The sequence below is a fragment of the Bubalus kerabau genome, chromosome 19, assembly GCF_029407905.1.
Source record: "Bubalus kerabau isolate K-KA32 ecotype Philippines breed swamp buffalo chromosome 19, PCC_UOA_SB_1v2, whole genome shotgun sequence".
NCBI classification, from domain to species: domain Eukaryota; kingdom Metazoa; phylum Chordata; class Mammalia; order Artiodactyla; family Bovidae; genus Bubalus; species Bubalus kerabau.
In genome coordinates this window covers 29881249-29901609 of record NC_073642.1, presented here as the reverse complement: position 1 = coordinate 29901609, position 20361 = coordinate 29881249, and the positions used below count along the sequence as shown (strand labels likewise).

General features: G+C 38.3%; 1 long non-coding RNA gene across 13 annotated transcripts in view; it reads right to left on the bottom strand.

The window, feature by feature from the left end:
- The window catches only part of LOC129634442 (uncharacterized), a 52390-nt gene that overhangs the window by 16862 nt on the left and 15167 nt on the right, over positions 1-20361 (bottom strand). For all 13 annotated transcript variants that reach the window (XR_008705641.1, XR_008705640.1, XR_008705643.1 and 10 more), the window contains 2 exons: positions 18823-18946; positions 5879-5969 (listed from right to left, as the gene is read on the bottom strand). This is a non-coding gene — a long non-coding RNA (uncharacterized LOC129634442). The remainder of the gene's footprint in view (positions 1-5878; positions 5970-18822; positions 18947-20361) is intronic.

Genomic DNA, 20361 nt, shown 5'->3' with positions numbered 1-20361 from the left:
CTGAGGTACATGTAGTTTCAGAGAATCCAATGGAGTCCCAACTGTGGATGAAGTTGCAGGTCCTAAGGACTTTCTGTTGGGCATTAAGCCCACGTGGCCCCTGAGCACATTTTCCTCTCCTCAAATCACGAGACAAAAGTGATGAATAGGTGCAGCCAATACAAGTTGATCATGGATACATTATTCTAATTGCCTTATTCTTGAGTTCATAGTTCACTAAACAGTTAGGAGATCAGGGAAAGGCAGAGTTTATCAAATATCTGAATTTTACCCAAAGTATTGTGTCTACATAAGGCTTAATATTGACTGTATGGAGGCCTAATGTTCAAATTGAAGAGCAGAGAATAGCAGACATCTGTTCCAACTCTGATCTAGAGTGTACCTAGTGAAGTTGGAAGCCAGAAAGACCCTCCCTCAATCCACTCACTGCATACTTCTGTAAAGTTCCCTTGAGGGGGGCCCCACCTCTCCAGAGAAAATCTATGGATGGAAGGGTTTTGGTTGATAGACGTTGACAACTGGGAGAACAGGAATTAATTTTAAATATAATAGGATTATGTTGGGAAAAACTGGGGAAATGTGTAGATGATACAGACACTAGATAAGATGAAACTGCACTGAAATGAAAAATAGAGATACTTGAATAAAAAAGCAAGTTCAACAGTTTGTACAGTATGATATCATTTGTCATTTACATGATGACATATATATTGTGTGAAAGGATATACACTAAGCTATTAAGAGTGTGAATGCATATTCTCTGATTGTAGGAATATGATTTTTTTAATTGTTTGTCTATATTTTCTAATTGTATAAAATGAACTGATATTGTTCCTATAGTAAGAGACTATTACAAATAAAATGCAGGGGAGCTTGAGTGTCCCTGACTGATCGGAAAGTAGAACTGAGGGATGGTGTTAAGGCCATAGATGGTCCAAAAGGAAGACAGAAATAAACTGTATCACTGTATTACTCTCCTTCCACCCAGTCCTCTTGTCACAAAAGACAAACATCAGTCATCTTCCCTCTAACTATTATGTTAAGGCTATTATGAGATGGATGTTATTGTAATAAGAGACCCCACAATATGTTATCACATCAATACATATTTTATCTTTGAAAGTTTTCCTCTTGAATCAGGTTTGGGACAATGCGTAGGCTGTGCCCTGGTGAACTTTCTGATGTCACTACTCGCCTGGTTTCTACCGGCCAGTGCAGTCTCTGCTTTAGCTTTGTCACTGGGAAGCCTAAGGAATCTCGTCAAACACGAGAAGAGCCCTAGTGTGGCATCCTTGTGCATAAGAAAAATAAATGTGGGCTGAATGGTTATCACTTAAATGGATTCATTTCTGGTTGAGTATCTGAAGGTTGGGGATTAAGGGTAGGGATAAATCAAACAGTAACAGCTAAAACTCACATATTCTCAATATATACCAGACTCCTTTCCTGGTGCTTTACAGATATTAATTTGTTTAAAGCAATAGCCATATGGAGTAGGTCATGTATCATATGGCAATCTTTGTTAGAGATGATGCAGGGCTAAAGTATCGACTGGGGAAAGTTGCATCAACTTGCCCTGGTTCAATCCTAGCACTGTAGCTACAACCTGTGTGAACCTGAGAAAATTACTTACTCTCTGTACCTCAGTGCCCTCATCTGTAAAAAGTAGGGTGATACTTGATTTTTTCAACAAACATTTAACAAATACCTACTATAGGACAGAACTACAAAAGTCACTCCCTGCTCTTAAGGAACCTGTCATTTCCCGAAGGAGAGAGACATGTATTCAACTAAATGTAAGCAATTTTTCTTTAAGATCTATAAAGTGCCAACACTTCACTCTCATGTATAAAAGATGTAAGCTCCTGGTTTGAAATTAATATTCTTTATCATTCTGAGAAAAACATTTCTATTCTTAGTTTACTAAGTTTAAAAATATGAGACCAGATGTTTATATTTTGAAAGTATCATTTCAGTATATACTGCAAATGTTTACTTTTCCCTCTCTGACTTTTTTATGTGCTGAATTAAGGTAACTTATCTTCCTGTACAAAAATATCCTCGAATTTTTGAATCCGTCCCAATTAAGCATAACATTCTATCTTCTTAATATTGCTTTGGATTCCAGTTGCAAATAGTATGTTTAGAATGTTTTCGTTGATATTTATATGTAAGACCAGTCTTTCAAATTTTTTTATTAATAGACTTTTTTGAAACCCAAGAAATGTTCTTTGTTCAGTATGTTTCAATGAGAAATGATTAACTGGTTCTATCAAAACTAATTACAAGAAAGAGAAAAGTACCACATGTGTCAACTATAAATGAGAAGTAGGCTGTAACAACAGAAGCAGAAATTGGAACACAAATTATGACACTCTTAAGTTTAGAAATTAAATCATACTGGTATAATTGAAAAATTATTTTTGTTATACTTGATATTTTTAAAGCACTAACCTTTTTTTTTTTAATAAAAGAGCGTATTAAGTATTACAATTTCCAAATGCCCCACTTACAGGGTTTATATGAGAAATGTTTGGCAATTTTGGCTCTGAAAAGAAACTGCAATTTTGGTTTGAAACTTTGGCAAATGAATGACAGAATTTATGTGTACCCTTTAGGTAGAACCAGACGTGTTGATTTGGTTCTGAGTTATCGTCTGAAAGATATTCCATTTTTCAAAAAGTCCAAATTCTACACAAATATGCACATTTATGATGACAGAGTTATATTCTTAGGAATTACCAAGCTCTTCTCTCAGTCTCATGTTTTATGAAATGTTAGAGTTAATAGTAACTATTTTCAAAGATGTTTCTTCTACAGAAAAAGGCATTTCAAGTGGAATTTAAAAACTGAAATATAACATTCTTCTGAAATTGAACTCTCATATATATATTATGGAAACAAAAACATAAATTTGCACAGAATGTTCCTAAGTTCAAAACAGGGACAAGATTTACTAAGCTATTCTTAATGCCTTCTCCTTGAGCCAACTTTGTGCTCAATTTTTCTAAAAAATCATCATTTCCTCAATGTCAATTGCCTCGCATTTTTATGAAATCTGCACTTAGCAAGATATATATACTCAGTGACTTCTAGTTGCCTACTCTTGCCAAAACATTCCTACAGAGAACTGAAGTGAGTTTGTGGAGTCTGAGTAGGATGGGAGTAGACAGCACCTCTTCCAAGGTGGTTAAGTAAAAATATCACGTAAGGGGAAAGAAATGAAGTTCTCTCAGAAGGAAACACTGCTGTTGTCCCTAGAGTGCTAGTAGCACCAGTCAGCTTCCTCTAGAAGTCTCCAAACGGGCTCATCAACTATGAAGTCAGTAATAGCACTTAATGTACCAATGGCACCTTTGACACTAAGCATCACTCATGGTGTTATCATGCCTTTTTCCCCCTCAAAGACCTTCTGAACTGTTCAAGAAAAAAAAAAAAAAAGAAAGAAAACGTGTGCTACCCCAAATCACAAAGGCGACTAATATAAACCAGCCTGGTGCCCACGAGAGCCTCTACATTCACTTTTATCAAATTGAAAGCAGTGTCCACAGGTTTCAAAAGGCCCTGTCAAAACCAAAGACTCAAGTCTGAAATACACCAACAGGCAGATACTGATGAGACCATCTCAGTCTTACATGCTGGTTTCAGAAAGCAAAAACCCCTGTAGTACAAGCTAATACTACTCCCGTTTCTATATTTTTATCTCCCCAAATCACATAGACTTTTCTGAAAACGACAGAAGATCATGCTTACAATAATGTGTTAAGTGAAAAGATAAAAATGCAGAATTGTATACTTCTTCTCCAAGAACATATACGGTAGCAAGAAATGCATGTGGGCAGCTAAAGGTTGGAAGGTACATGGACAAGCCAAAGACAGATTTGTTAGAATGGTGGGGCTGTGATGATGCTTCTTTCATTGAAACTTTATGAAAATATTTTAAGATATTTTGAAAATTCAAAGTCAAAGAGAGAAGCCAAAAAGTGCCAACTCGAGCCAAATCTAACCCATTACTCCTCCTAACAAGTCTTTAACATTTAAGAGACTACTGCATAAATACTTCAGAGAAGGCAATGGCAACCCACTCTAGTACTCTTGCCTGGAAAATCCCATGGGCAGAGGAGCCTGGTAGGCTACAGTCCATGGGCATGGGGTCGCGAAGAGTTGGACACGACTGAGCAACTTCACTTTCACTTTTCACTTCCATGCACTGGAGAAGGAAATGGCAACCCACTCCAGTGTTCTTGCTTGGAGAATCCCAGGGATGGGGAAGCCTGGTGGGCTAACATCTATGGGGTCACACAGAGTCTGACATGACTGAAGCGACTCAGCAGCAGCAGCAGCATAAATACTTGAATTTTTAGCTTCTCATGAAAAATGAAAAGATTTGGAAAAACTAGGTCCCTGTTCCCACCTGAGCTCAACCAGCCTGAGCGGTGAGGAGACATCTGACTTTATCAAGGGAGTGCTTGCTAATCTACTGCCAGAGGCTCCACTGCCCACTCACCTCTACCTCTTGCCCATGGGCACAGCACGTGGGATCCTGCTGAAGGCACCTGGATTAAGGAAGCTTTCATGACTCCACACCTATTTATGAGCCTTCTCCTTTCTCTTATCACATTTTTACACTTTGGATGTCCCCTCAGTGGTCAAATTAGAGAATGTCTATTCCCGCTTTGAGAAATGAATTACATAATCCTGGAATATACCTACGATAATAAAAAATCTGGCAATTGACAAAAAACAGAGCAGTCAATCCTGATGATTATAACAATTAGTAATGACAATAAAAACACTTTGGGGACTGAGTTTTCAAATTAGCCAACTCTATTAAGCAAATAGGCTTCCCTGATAGCTCAGTTGGTAAAGAATCCGCCTGCAATGCAGGAGACCCTGGTTCAATTCCTGGATGGGGCAGATCCGCTGGAGAAGGGATAGGCTGCCCACTCCAGTATTCTTGGGCTTCCCTTATGGCTCAGTTGGTAAAGAATCCGCCTGCAATGTGGGAGACCTGGGTTCTATCCCTGGGTTGGGAAGATGCCCTGAATAAGGGAAAGGCTACCCACTCCAGTATTCTGGCCTGGAGAATTCCATGGACTGTACAGTCTATGGGGTCTCAAAGAGTCAAACATGACTGAGCGACTTTCATTTCACTTCACATTGAGCAAATAATTAAGACTTTTGAAAAATTAAATTTAGGGTTAGAACATCTTGGTGTTCTCATAATAAAGATTCACATGGAAACCAAAACCAAAGTAGAATAATGAGCAGCTGAATATATAGTCTTGTTTGGAAGGACTGATGCTGAAGCTGAAACTCCAGTACTTTGGCCACCTCATGCGAAGAGTTGACTCATTGGAAAAGACTCTGATACTGGGAGGGATTGGGGGCAGGAGAAGAAGGGACGACAGATGGCTGGATGGCATCACTGACTTGATGGACGTGAGTTTGAGTGAACTCCGGGAGATGGTGATAGACAGGGAGGCCTGGCGTGCTGTGATTCATGGGGTCGCAAAGAGTCGGACAAGACTGAGCGACTGAACTGAACTGAATATATAGTCCATTCATCTTTGGTCTTTCCCTGCTCTCTTTAAGACCTAAGCTAAAAAGTATGTTTGTGTTTGTCAAACAAGACACATGGGGTTTAATTAGCCCATTCAGGGGAGAATGATATATAAATTTATCACTTCCAGGGTTCAAAGTTGATGCTATGCCACCAAAAACAGCAGTCCACCATAAATATAACCATAAATGACTGACAGGTGAAGAGGCATGCACAGTTAACAATGTACAACAGAATGGTGTGCTTTTCAGGCCTTTTGAGCATTCTGTATTATTGACTATCCCATCATGGCCTTTGGGAAGGGACAGTTCTTACCATGTTAATTGTCCCAAGTCTCCTGAGTCCTGGCTTCCAGCTTCACTGGGAGTGATCACTGATTTCGAGGATACAGATGCAGGGATTTGGACTAAATAATGAAAATAACAGGAATCCCATGTTAAAAAATTCAGTGACCACACTGGGGGAAAGAGCAGTGTGAGACAAATCAAAACAGCCATGCCCAAATTAAAGTGCTTGTGTAGCCAGGAGAGACTGAGATAACTGAAAAAAAAAGAGGAAAGAAAAGGAAAACAGTCAAGTGCATTTTTCATATTTTGGAAATTAAAATTTGAAATGAGTTTAGACAGAATTAACTTAGAGATTCAAAGGCCATGTCCACCTTAACAAAGTAAAGTGGCAAATCAAAGCAGTTACCCAGATAATTCAAGGCAAATCCATCTCTAGCATCAACTATCCAGATAATTCTAATTCTCCACTTTATTTTGTTAGTCTAGATGTGACCTAGTAAAAAACATAAGACGAGGTGTCTATAAAATTTTAAAAGATTATGAAATAAGTGATTATAAGCAATTTTGAACAGTCATGGAGAGTCAGCTAATCTGTTTTATGTCTGTATTTGGAGGGAAGTCTATCATCCATGGATAAACTGCATGTGCTGAGAGACTAAGTGACAGAGACAAGGGTAAATATTGAACCCAGTCATTTAAAAATCTCTTTCAAAACAAAGCAAAATGCCAGGCTGCTTTATTCTACACTTAGTTTCATCCCCTTGTGCTGTTTACTGTGCTTGGGAATTGTGTTCCTTCGCAGCTGGCAGTTCTAGAAAGCACCGCCGTGTGCACCTAGGTGAACAGCCATTCTGCAGACAGGAGAAACAAGCTCACAGATCAAGGTCAGCGCAGGCTGGAAATCTGACAACAAGAGTAAGAAAAGGAAAACACTAAAGAAAATGCAAATACATTTTTTTCTCTATCCTTCAAATACAAGCCAAATGTCCTTCACATAGAAGCTACACCAAACAGCTAAGGCGGCTCCAGGCCAGAGGAAAATGGCTTTTCAGTATCATACATGCCAAAGAAGACATATGGGCAGAAAGAAACCTCAGTACACAGTGCAGATTCCCATTTGGTTTCAATCATGTGCAATTTCCTTTATTTCATAAGGTAAAGGGTTTAACTATTCTGTCTAAATCCTATAACACAATGGCGGATCTGTTAAGATACCAGGAATTTTCATGTGGTTCTACAATTAATCCACTGATTACCCTCTGCAGTAAGTCAGAAGGTAGGTCAGAGACATGGATAAAAATTGAAAATGGGGTCCACCCTGGCCAGGCCCTTTGGCAGAGATGCAGGGATAGTTCAGAATTTGATCATGGTTTAAGGATGTTTCATTTGTTTTACTCTTAAGGCTTAATTGCTGGCTTTATGCAGGTTATGCTATGCTAAGTCACTTCAGTCGTGTCCGACTCTGTGCAACCCCATAGACGGCAGCCCACCAGGCTCCCCTGTCCCTGGGATTCTCCAGGCAAGAACACTGGAGTGGGTTGCCATTTCCTTCTCCATTATGCAGGTTAGGGGAGAAGATATTCTACTGTTGTGTTTAACCAGTGTTCACATTGCAACAGAACTTCAAAGACTATTTTGAAGCAAAAATATAATTGAACAGTGTCTAATATGTTATCACTTGCAACTAAGTAATAAAAAGGCTTGTCAGCTCCTCAAAGAAGCTCCATCACTCAAATATCCCACAGCTTACCTCTTCCATACCACAAGGAAGCTAACAAAACAATCAACATCTCATTGGTGTTTATGATACCATTGTTATAGATATGATTTTACCTACTAAAAACTGAGGTTTAAAATGCTTTTCCATGGTGTTTTAGTTTTGTGTGTATGTATTGAATGATATTCAGAAATAATTTATATTATTATTATATATAGCTTTTTCTTATTTATATTGATATGAACACCATTTTATTGTAGACAGGATAATTTTTATTGTTAATTTAAGTAATTATGGAAATAAATGAAAATTTATTTTAATATAAAAGCCAATGATGGAATTAAAAGATGAACCATTTATAAAAGGAAATCTGATACTGTTTTTATTTGTATGTATTACTTTTAAAGCTTTTGTTTTACTATATTGGATATCATATAGTTTTACAGACATCCTAGGATTACTCTGAAATGTATGAAAAGCAAATGGATAAAGAAAAAAAAATAGCTTATCCATGAGCGATATATGGTTAAGTGACATAAGAAACATATTATGAACAAGTTACCTTCAACATAAATAAAACAAATAGCTCAATATCCAAACTCTGGATAAAATGAGGAAATGGATAATGAGTTAGAAGAAGGGTGCTGCAGTAAAGATGCCAATGAAGCCAAGATATATAGCAGAGTCAAAGAAATTTAAACATGTTAATTAGCTGCTAATCTGTCAGCATTTTAAGTTTTCCTTCAAATTTCCTACTGAGCATTCTATTTTTCATCACTCTATGCCTGTGGTGGTTATGAAATTCATAACCAGATTCACAGTATTTACACTGGCAGAGAGAGGTTGGGATTCAGCAATGGAAATGAAAAACAACATTTTTATTCAAGATTTCTTGAATTTACCATGGGGTAACTCATTTATTTACATCATCTGATGTGAATAGCCAATTCATTGGAAAAGTCCCTGATGCTGGGAAAGATTGAGGGCAGAAGGAGAAGAGAGAATCAGAAAATAAGATGGCTGGATGGCATCACCAATGCAATGGACGTGAACTTGGGCAAACTGGGAGATGGTGAAAGACAGGGAAGCCTGGCATGCTGCAGTCCATGGGGTCGCAAAGAGTCAGACCAGACTGGGCAAGTGAACAACAACATCAATCATTTAACAAGTATAAGATACTCTAATAGTAACACAATAGAGAAGGCTGACCAGGGCATCAGCCAATAAACAGCAAATTGCCAGCAACTCTACAATCTGTCCTCCTATCTCCTTCTGCCCCTCAATTTCAAAAGCAAATATACCTGGACCATAAGCCAAAGTATTTCTTAAAATATGAAAACAAAAAAAGATGTAAAAGAACAGTAAACACTGGACATAGTACAATCACTCTTTGTGAGCCCATGGACTGTACAGGCCATGGAATTCTCCAGGCCAGAATACTGGAGTGGGTAGCCTTTCCCTTCTCCAGGGCATCTTCCCAACTTAGGGATCGAACCCAGGTCTCCCACATTGCAGGTGGATTCTTTACCAGCTGAGCCACAAGGGAAGCCCAAGAATACTGGAGAGGGTAGCCCACCCCTTCTCCAGCGGATCTTCCCAACCCAGGAATCAAACCAGTGTCTTCTGCATTGCAGGCAGATTCTTTACTAGCTGGGCTATCAGGGAAGCCCATGGTACATCACACGCCAAGTCAAATCTGAGAAAACAGTAACACAAAGCATTCTGAAGTACCTAGAGGGAGCTCCAGACAGACTGCCATACTTTGCAGCAGGGCCTCTGTCTCTCAGTGTTTATAATCCAGGTCAGAGTCATCCTAAACTTGTTCTTTCGTCTGCTGTGTATCAGTCTACAAAAGTAAATACCAGAGAGAAAAGTGCATAACAGAGCTAAAAGTATGCTTCTCCTGGATGAAACTGAAAATGATAAATGCACGGCTGCAGAGACCAGGCAAAAGTCCTAAATAGATATAATCGTGGGTAGAAAGGATAAAAAACATTGTAACTGCTCCATTTAGTAATTACTAATCCAGTACTTTTCTTTGGGTTGAAGGCTTTTTCCTGCCTCTACCACTGATACCAGAGTTTTCCTCGCTGAGTTTCAGAAGAAACCGTCGAGATAAAAATTTTCTAACTGGGATGTGGATTTTAAACAAAAATTCTGCCTGGTATTTTTTAGATCCCATGTCCCTTCTGGGAAGACATATTACTAGTTCATGATGAGTGTGTGTTGTAATATTGATGGCTCACATTTGGGATTATGCCAAATCCAAATTATGTTTATTAAGACACATGAACAATACTTGTGTAAGTAATGTTACTTTACTCTAATTTTCTTAGGCTTTCATTACACATATTAATTCAAACGAGAAAATTATGCATGTAGAAAAATATAAAACAGAAAGTTAGTTTGAAGAGAGACATTCTTTCCCACTAAGAATACACTGCCTTAAAAACACATGTGTGTAAGCCTCTGACAGTAACATCCTGTGCTTGGTTTGTCTTTTTATAGGATAGAAACAAGTCAAAATACAGGTTAAAGAAGGTTACTAGTGGAATTGGGGGGGTGGGGAGTGGAATTAAATACTCAGGTTTCTTTCTTTTTCATAACACAGTTACAACTTAAAGCATTTGCCCCACATCTGAAACACGTAACATTCTATTTGACATGCAGCCACCTCACAACAAGGCTTTGTGTGTTTCCAGGAGTGAGGCTGTTGTGGTCAAAAGCCAATTATCCACTTACTAGTCACACCTTCCTCCCCAGGGGCAAACTGGACTCCCTAACAGACCCATTATCTTTTTCGGGAGTGCAAAGTACATTGTCAAGCAGTGAAGCATAATTTCCATGGTGGCATCTAAAGCAGAACGAGTTCACGCAACTTTGACTCTCAGATGGTATACCTACACCCTGACCACAAGCAAAACACATCTTTGCACATAGTGCTGGGCTCTGTTACTATTCAGCACAGGCTTAGAATACACCCAGGTATTTAAGACTACCTGTCATCAGAGGAGAAACTCCCTTTATGCGGATTGATAAGGTAGAAGAAGCAGGCTCTCTCATGTAATCCATAAGAATTCTGAAACGGCAGTTTAATCTTGGAAGATATGAATGTTCACTTTCCCAATTTTAACATTTGAACTAACAAAGTTCCAAAGTTTATGCATACAACAGAGGCAAAGACAGAACTAAAATAAGAAGGAGGACCTCGCAGAGTAAGGATCTATATCAACATTCACCTATCGTAAAGTTGAAAGAAGGAATGAAGGAAAAGGGGGCAGGGGGATGACAGAAAAGGGAATCACCACTGTCACTACTGAATACAAAAGGGGAAAAAAAAAAACCCAAGGAAGCCAATATGGAATAGCATGTGAAGAGTTCACATGCGACAGTGAAGAGTTAAGCCATAACCGGACTGTCAGCTTCCCTGAGAGCAGATACATGCTTACTTTGTTTACCATTAGATCCTCACATCTAGAAGTCAATGCTCAAATAATAAGAAATGTGTTCAATGAATAAATGTTCTGCCTTTGGAAATTGTAATTCTATAGCTGTTGAATCTAAGATTTATATACTCTTTGGGACATTCCCACCAGCTATACCCACTTCAGAAAGCTCCTTTACAACACCACCATCTAAACTACAAGCAACCCAGTGCTCATGACAAAACCATTTCTATATTCCAGCAACAACAACAACAAAATCTGACCTTTCTTCATCCTTTCAAGGACAGCAGGGTGCTGGTGGTAATGAACATGAGAAGTTCTAATGAAGTTCATATACAGGGAACAGAAAAAGATCTGTCTAGTCTTTTCCTTTTGAATAAACTTAAGGCATATTATCTATAACTTTCTGTAACTTTCTATCATGTATGTCCTATGCAGAAAGGCACAGGTGGCTCAGATGATAAAGAATCTCCCTGCAATGCAGGGGATTTGGACTCGATCCATGGGTCAGGAAGATCTAGGGAAGGAAATGGCATGGACAACAGCAAATATCTCCAAAGAAAAGCATTATGCTCACTGTCAAGGGCAAATGAACCATGGCATCAGTCAAAGCGTAATGTACCAAGAGAATGCCAGGAGGATAGAGGGCAATGCAATTATGTTTTACTTTACTAAAAAATAATTTGTTAGAAAACATCTTTTTACCTTGGTCTCTTAGCCTTATAGTGGAAATAGCACTTAGCTTGTAAGTCTTCAAAATACATTCTTTCATCCTTTAAAGAAAAACTCTTGAGGAGGGAAGCAGGTCTGCTGTCTGTACACATAGCATATCACACTATACAAACGGTCCTGCTTAGAAAACTACTCATGTGGCATCTGGTTTTTGTACAAGATGTGGGCTATTTCTACACTGTCACAACAAATTGGAGAATTAAAAAATAAACTATTTTTGGATTGAGATAGAAGGGAAAAAAACATGCTATGACAGAAAGGCACTGAACTGAGAACCAAGAGTCCTGGATTCCACTCTGACACTGCTGGTGGGAATGTAAGCTGATGCAGCTGCCATGAAAAACAGTATGCAGTTTGCTCAGAAAACTCAAGTAGAATTACTATATGATCCAGCAATCCCATTCCTGGGAATACACCCAAGATAAAACTATAATCCAGAAAAATACATGAACCCCTATGGTCATAGCAGCACTATTCACAGTAGCCAAGACATGGAAGCAACCTAACTGTCCATCAACAAATGAATGAATAGAGAAGATGTGGTGTCTGTGTACAATGGAATATTACTCCATCATTAAAAAAATGAAATAATGCCATTTGCACCAACATGTAGGGTCTTAGAGATTATCATACTAAATAAGTCAGAAAGACAAATAACATGATATCACTGAATGTGGAATCTAAAATATGGCACAAATGAACCTATTTACAAAGCAGAAACAGACTCATAAGAGAACAGACTGTGATTGCTAGGAGGAACAGGGGAGGGAGAGGGATGGACTGGGAGCCTGTGGTTGCTAAATGCAAATGACTACATTCCAAATGGATAAACAAGGTCCTAATGTATAGCACAGGGAACTATAATGCAAATCCTGTGATAAACCATAATGAAAAAGAATATACAAAAGAATGTCTATATGTGTATAGCTAGTCACTTTGCTGTACAGCAGAGATTGGCACAACATTATAAAACAACCATATTTCAGTAAAAAATTTTAAAAAAGATTTTAGAATATAACAGAAAAAGAATATAGTTTATAATTTCTTTAGAAATTGTGAGAGAAATTGAGAGAAGATTTAGAAAGAATGACTTTTCCATTATAGTGTGCTTATTAAATTGTCTAAAGATGAGAAAAAAAAAAAAAAAAAGGCAGAGTCCTGGATTTCAGGTCTCGCAGGCAGAAAAGCTCCACTTCCACTCTGGGTCTCTGCTGCCTTGCTGGCATGAAGAGGGGCCTCAAAGGAAGATCACTAACATTTCTTCTAGATGTCATGTCTCCTATGGCAGGGTCTGCTATACTATCCCCACTCTCACTAAGGGAGAGAAATAGAGCTCTCCCTTCAGCAGACCCAGACTTCTTATTTACTCTGACAAATATACACTCAGGAAATCATGGTAGTCCACTGCATCATTTTCTGTTTTCCTCCTAAAATGTTGTGGCCAGTCGTTTTTCTAAAACCTTCCCATGACACTAACACTTACTAGTATTAGTCACTTCAGACATGTCTCTTTTCGACTCCATTTACTGTAGCTGGCCAGGCTCCCCAGTCCGTGGGATTTCCCAGTCAAGAATACTGGAGTGGGTTGCCATTTCCTCCTCCAGGGGATCTTCCTGACCCAGGGATTGAGCTCATGTCTCCCACACTGCAGGCAGATTCTTTACACTTATTAAGGAGCAACTATATCCCAGGTATTGTTGAGTGTTTTATAAGACTAACTTCTTTAAACCTCATGACTGCACACTGCTATTCCCAAGTCAAGCATAGGGATCTGAGATGGTGAAACACAGAGATATCGCAGACCATTTTCAGAGTTCTGTTGAAATCTGGGGTTGGGGTAAACCTGGGGTTGGGGACCTCTAGACCAAAGGTTATCTAAAATTTATGTGGTACCTGACCAGTACACAGCAGATGGCAATGCCCTTACTACTCTGAGTATGTTAGACATCACTCATTTTATTCAGGTATCATAAAGGCATTCTTTTACAGGCTTCTCTTTATCCATTTGACCAGCCTCTCGGAATCGAGTGGTTTTCCTTTCCCCCTACAACACTGCAGCACCCAGTACTTATGTCTTTCATTTCTCTCTCCTCTTTCTTCTTTTGCCTCTCCTCTCTCATCTTTCTCCACTCCTCTTCCTTCTTTCTCAACTCCTCTTCCTTCATTTTCCACTCCTCATCGTCCTTTTTCCTCTCCTCTTCCTTCTGTTTCCAATGTTCCCTTTGCTGTGCTAAGTGCTATTTTTTGCACTGTAGCTCAGCTTTAACTCACTTTTGTTAGACATCTGTTTCCTTTGAGTAAAAGAAGAAAAAAGTGAATACACAAAATAACTTTTCTGTATTATCATTGCAAAAATCATTCAAAAGGAAATCAAGCTTGAAAATAGAACTTTTGGGCAGTAAAAGATTGCACATCTTAGCCTCTGTAGAAGAATCCAGTAAATTAAGTTTGATCTGGTCTCCCTCTATATAAAATCATCCCTTTTCTCGTACACATAAATATCTGAAAAAAATAAAATGTTATAGTCTACTATGGCCTGAAGAATAATAGCAACTTACTTTAGAACAGGTAACACATTTTTTTCTATACAAGTTTCTTAACAAGTATACAAAAAATAAATAATAAAAAAATCAAAAAGAACAATTAACATGACTTCCAATTTAGACAAGAACAGACCCATTTATCCTCACACTGAGAAAAGAAAATGGGCTGTCATAAACTAGAGAGACATGCCCTACTCAAATTTCTATGGCTCAATAAACATTCCTCCACTGAGCTTGGGCACATAGGGATTTCATTTTGTCCAACATTATACACATCAGTGAAGACAGCCACTGAAGACCTAACATGTTAATCTTCTTTTCCTGTAAAACTCCTCCTGAACTGTCACAGTTAATTTCATCTCCATACAACCTTATCTCTATAAAACTTTTATTTGCATAATGAAAGCAATATTGATTATCCTGGCACTTTCTCTTTTCAATGCAAAAGATGTTTGTGAACACATGAATTAGGAGATAACATCATGACATGATCTTGGGAAAATTTATCTGAAAGAGATTTTTTAATCTTAATGGTGAGGATGATCCTAGTGGTGATGGTACCAGAAATTTCAAATAAGGTGAGTTTGGGAAAGACTCTCATCAATGATCAGTGATTATATTTGTCTCTTTTCTGCTTTCAATTAGAAACTAACAAATGGAAGCACTGAGAAATAAAGAACCCTTCTCCAACCCAAATGAATAGGAAATAGGCAATCTCCCAGAAAAAGAATTCAGAGGAATGAAAATAAAGATGACCCAAAATCTTGGAAAGAAAATGGAGGCACGGATAGAGAAGATGCAAGAAATGTTTAACAAGGAGTTTGAAGAATTAAAGAATAAACAATCAACAATGCAACAACTGAAATAAAAACTACACTGAAGAAACCATGGTTGAAAAAGACACATGTACTCGAGTGTTCATTGCAGGACTATTCACAACAGCTAGGACATGGAATCAACCTAAATGTCCATCAACAGAGGAATGGATAAAGAAGTTGTGATACATGTGTACAATGGATATTACTCAGCCATAAAAAAGGAATGCATTTGTGTCAGTGCAAATGAAGTGGATGAACCTAGAGCCTATTATACTTAGTAAAGTAAGAAAGAGAAAAATAAATACTGTATATTAACACATGTATAGGGAATCTAGAAAGATGATACTGAAGAACCTATTTGCAGGTCAGCAATGGAGACAAAGACATACAGAACAGACTTATGGACACGGGGGCATGGGAAAGGAAAGGGTGGAATGAATGGAGAGAGTAGTGTGGAAACATACACACTATTATATGTAAAATAGACAGCCAGTGGGAATTTGCTGTATGACTCAGGAAATTCAAACCAGGGCTCTATGACAGCCTAGAGGAGTGGAATGGGGTGAGGGGTGGGAGGGGGGTTTTTAAGCAGAAGGGTACATATGTTTACCTATGGCTGATTCATGTTAATCTATGGCAGAAACAACACAATATCATAAAGCAATTATCCTTCAACTAAACATAAGTAAATTAAGGCAAAAAATTCACTGGAGGAAACCAACAGAAGAGTAACTGAGGCAAAAGAACGCATAAGTGAGCTGGAAGACAGAATGGTGGAAATAACTGAAACAGAGCACAATAAACAAAAAAGAATAAAAAATAATGAGGACACTCTCGGAGACCTACAGGACAACATTAAACATAACAACATTTGAGTCATAAGGGTCCCAGAAGAGAAAGACAAAAGGAAAGGCCATGAGAAAATATTTGAGGAGATTATAGTTGAAAACTTCCCTAAAATGGGAAGGGAAATAGCTACCCAAATCCACAAAGCCCAGGAGTCCCATGTAGGATAAACCCAAGGAGAAACATGCCAAAACACGTATCAAACTAAGAAAAATGAAACACAAAGAAAAATATTAAAAGCAGCAAGGGAAAAGAAACAAACAACATACAAGGGAACACAAGCCCCAAAGGCTACCAGCTGATCTTTCAACAGAAACTCTACAGGCTAGAAGGGAATGGCAGAACATACTTAAAGTGATGAAAGAGTAAAACCTACAACCAAGATGGCTTTTTCCAGCCATCTGGATTCAGAAGGATCTGGATTCAGATTCAAAGGAAAATCAAAAGCTTTACAGACAAGCAAAAGCTAACAGAATTCAGCATAACCAAACCAGCTCTTCAACAAATGCTAAAGGAACTTCTCTAGACAGGAAACACACAAAAACAGAGGCCTACAAAAACAAATCCAAAATGATACAGTAAGTGGTAACAGTATCATACATACCAATAATCACCACAAATGTAAAGAGCTAAATGCTTTAACCAAAAGGTACAGATTGGCTGAATGTATACAAAAGCAAGACCCCTATGTGTGCTGTTTACAAGAAACCCACCTGAGACCCAGGGATGCATACAGAATGAAAGTGAGGGGCTGGAAAAAGATATTCCATGCAAATGGAAATCAAAAGAAAGAGGAGTAGCAATTTCATCTCAGATAAAAAAAATTTAAAGACCGTTACAAGACACAAAGCCATTATAAATATATATACACCCAACATAGGAGCATCTCAATATGCTAACAACTATGAAAGGGGAAATCAACAGTAACACAATAATATGGGGGACTTGAACACCCCACTCACACCAATGGACAGATTATCCAGACAGAAAATAAGTAAACACAGGCTTTAAATGATACACTGGACTAGTTGGACCTAATCGATATATACAAATCGATATTTGTTTTCATCCAAAAACAATAGATTTCACTTTTTTCTTAAGTGCACATGGAACATTCTCCAGGATAGATCAGATACTGGGCCACAAATCAAGCCATGGTAAATTTTTAAAAACTGAAATCATTTCCAGCATCTTCTCTGACCACAACAATATGATTAGACATCAACTACAGGGAAGAAAAAAAAAAAAACACTATTTAAAAAAACACATACACATGGAAGTTAAACAACATGCTTCTCAATAACCAACAGACCACTGAAGAAATCAAAAAGGAAATATAAATATGCATAGAAACAATTAACAATGAAAACACAACAATGCAAAACCTATGGGATGCAGTAAAAGCAATACTATGAGGGAAGGTTATAGCAATACAAACCTATCTCAAGAAACAAGAAAGACTACCAAATAAACAATCTCATCTTACACCTAAAGCACTTAGAAAACAAACAAACAAAAAAACCCCAAAGTTAGAAGGAAAGAAATCATACAGATCAAAGCAGAAATAAATGAAAAAGAAATGGAGACAACAGCAAAGATCAATAAAACTAAAAGCTGGTGCTTTGAGAAGATAAACAAAATTGACAAACTGTTAGCTAGACTCATCAAGAAAAAAAGGGTGGGGGGAGGGAGAAGATGCAAATCAATAAAATGGAGAAAGGAGAAGTTAGAGGAAGTAGAAATGTAAAAGGAGAAGTTACAAAAGATAACACAGAAATACAAAGGATCAATAAGATACTATGAGCAACTATATGCCAATAAAATAGACAAACTGGAAAGAGACAAATTCTTACAAACTTTTTACCTTCCAAAACTGAATCAGGAAGAAATAGAAAATAGGAACAGACCAGTCACAAACATGAAAATTGAAACTATAATAAAAAATTTTTCCAACAAACAGCAGGCCAGGGCCAGCTGGCTTCACAGGCGAATTCTACTGAAAGTTTAGAGAAGAGCTAGCACCTAACCTGCTCAAACTCTTTCAGAAAATCACAGAGGAAGGAAAACTCCCAAACTCAATCTATGATACCAAAACTGGACAAATATACCACAAAAAAAGAAAGTTATAGGCCAGTATCACTGAACATAGATGCAAAAATCCTCAACAAAATTCCAGCAAACAGAATCCAACAATACATTAAAAGGATCATACATCATGATCAAGTGGGGTTTATCCCAGGATGCAAGGATTTTTTAATATATGCAAATCAGTCAATGTGATACACCATATTAACACACTGAAAGATAAAAACCATATGATCATCTCAATAGATGCAGAAAAAGCTTTTGACAAACTTTAACACCCATTTATGATAAAAAAAAAAAAAAACTCTCCAGAAGGTAGGCACAGAAGGAATATACCTCAACAAAACAATGGCCATATATGGTCTATCCACAGCAAACATTATTCTCAATGGTGAAAACCCTCTTTTCATGTCTCTGCTGTTAAAATGAGGCCATCAATATTAGGATATTTTGCTCCATTGTGCTTTTTTTTAGTTACTTTTGAAATAAAAATGAAACACAGCAAGCATTTTCTCTAAAATCAGGAACAAAACAATGGTACCCATTCTTGCCACTAGTATTCAAATAAAAAGAATCAAGATTGGAAAAGAAGTATAACTCTCACTGTTCATAAATGACGTGATGCTTTACATAGAAAACCCTAAAGATACCACCAGAAAATTACTAGCACTGATCAATGAATACAGTAAAGTCACATATAAAATTAATATACAGAAACTCCTTGCATTCCTATACACTAACAATGAACAATCAGAAAAAGAAATTAAGGAAACAATCCCACTCACCATTGCAACAAAAAGAATACAATTCTTAGGAGTAGACTTCCAGTTCAAGATGGCTGAGTAGGACTTGCACTCTCCTCCTGCAAGAGCACCAAAATCACAACCATCCACAGGAGGACACTGGAACCTACCAAAAAAAAAAAAGATACCCCACGTCCATAGACAAAGAGGAAGCCACAGCAAGATGGTAGGAAGGTCACAATCACAATAAAATCAAGTCCTATACCCGCAGGGTGGGTGAATCACAAACTGGAGAACAATAATACCAAAGAAGTTCTCCCACTGTTGGGAAGGTTCTGAACCCCAGGTCAGGCTTCCCAACCTAATGATCGGACAAAGGGACTGGGAATGCCCAGGGAGTCTAACCTTGAAGGCCAGCAGGATTTGATTACATGACTTCCACAGGACTGGGGGAAACAGACACTCCAGTTTTCAGTTCAGTTCAGTCGCTTAGTCGTGTCCGACTCTTTGCGACCCCATGAATCACAGCACACCAGGCCTCCCTGTCCATTACCAACTCCCGGAGTTCACTCAGACTCAAGTCCATCGAGTCAGTGATGCCATCCAGCCATCTCATCCTCTGTCGTCCCCTTCTCCTCCTGCCCCCAATCCCTCCCAGCATCAGAGTCTTCTCCAATGAGTCAACTCTTCGCATGAGGTGGCCAAAGTACTGGAGTTTCAGCTTCAGCATCATTCCTTCCAAAGAAATCCCAGGGCTGATCTCCTGCAGAATGGACTGGTTGGATCTCCTTGCAGTCCATGGGACTCTCAAGAGTCTTCTCTAACACCACAGTTCAAAAGCATCAATTCTTCGGCGCTCAGCCTTCTTCACAGTCCAACTCTCACATCCATACATGACCACAGGAAAAACCATAGCCTTGACTAGATGGACCTTTGTTGGCAAAGTAATGTCTCTGCTTTTGAATATGCTATCTAGGTTGGTCATAACTTTCCTTCCAAGGAGTAAGTGTCTTTTAATTTCATGGCTGCAGTCACCATCTGCAGTGATTTTGGAGCCCCCCAAAATAAAGTCTGACACTGTTTCCACTGTTTCCCCATCTATTTCCCATGAAGTGATGGGACTGGATGCCATGATCTTCGTTTTCTGAATGTTGAGCTTTAAGCCAACTTTTTCACTCTCCTCTTTCACTTTCATCAAGAGGCTTTTTAGTTCCTCTTCACTTTCTAACATAAGGGTGGTGTCATCTGCAATCTGAAGTTATTGATATTTCTCCCGGAAATCTTGATTCCAGCTTGTGCTTCTTCCAGCCCAGTGTTTCTCATGATGTACTCAGCATATAAGTTAAATAAGCAGGGTGACAATATACAGCCTTGACGTACTCCTTTTCCTATTTGGAACCAGTCTGTTGTTCCATGTTCAGTTCTAACTGTTGCTTCCTGACCTGCATACAGGTTTCTCAAGAGGCAGGTCAGGTGGTCTGGTATTCCCATCTGTTTCAGAATTTTCCACAATTTATTGTGATCCACACAGTCAAAAGCTTTGGCATAGTCAATAAAGCAGAAATAGATGTTTTTCTGGAA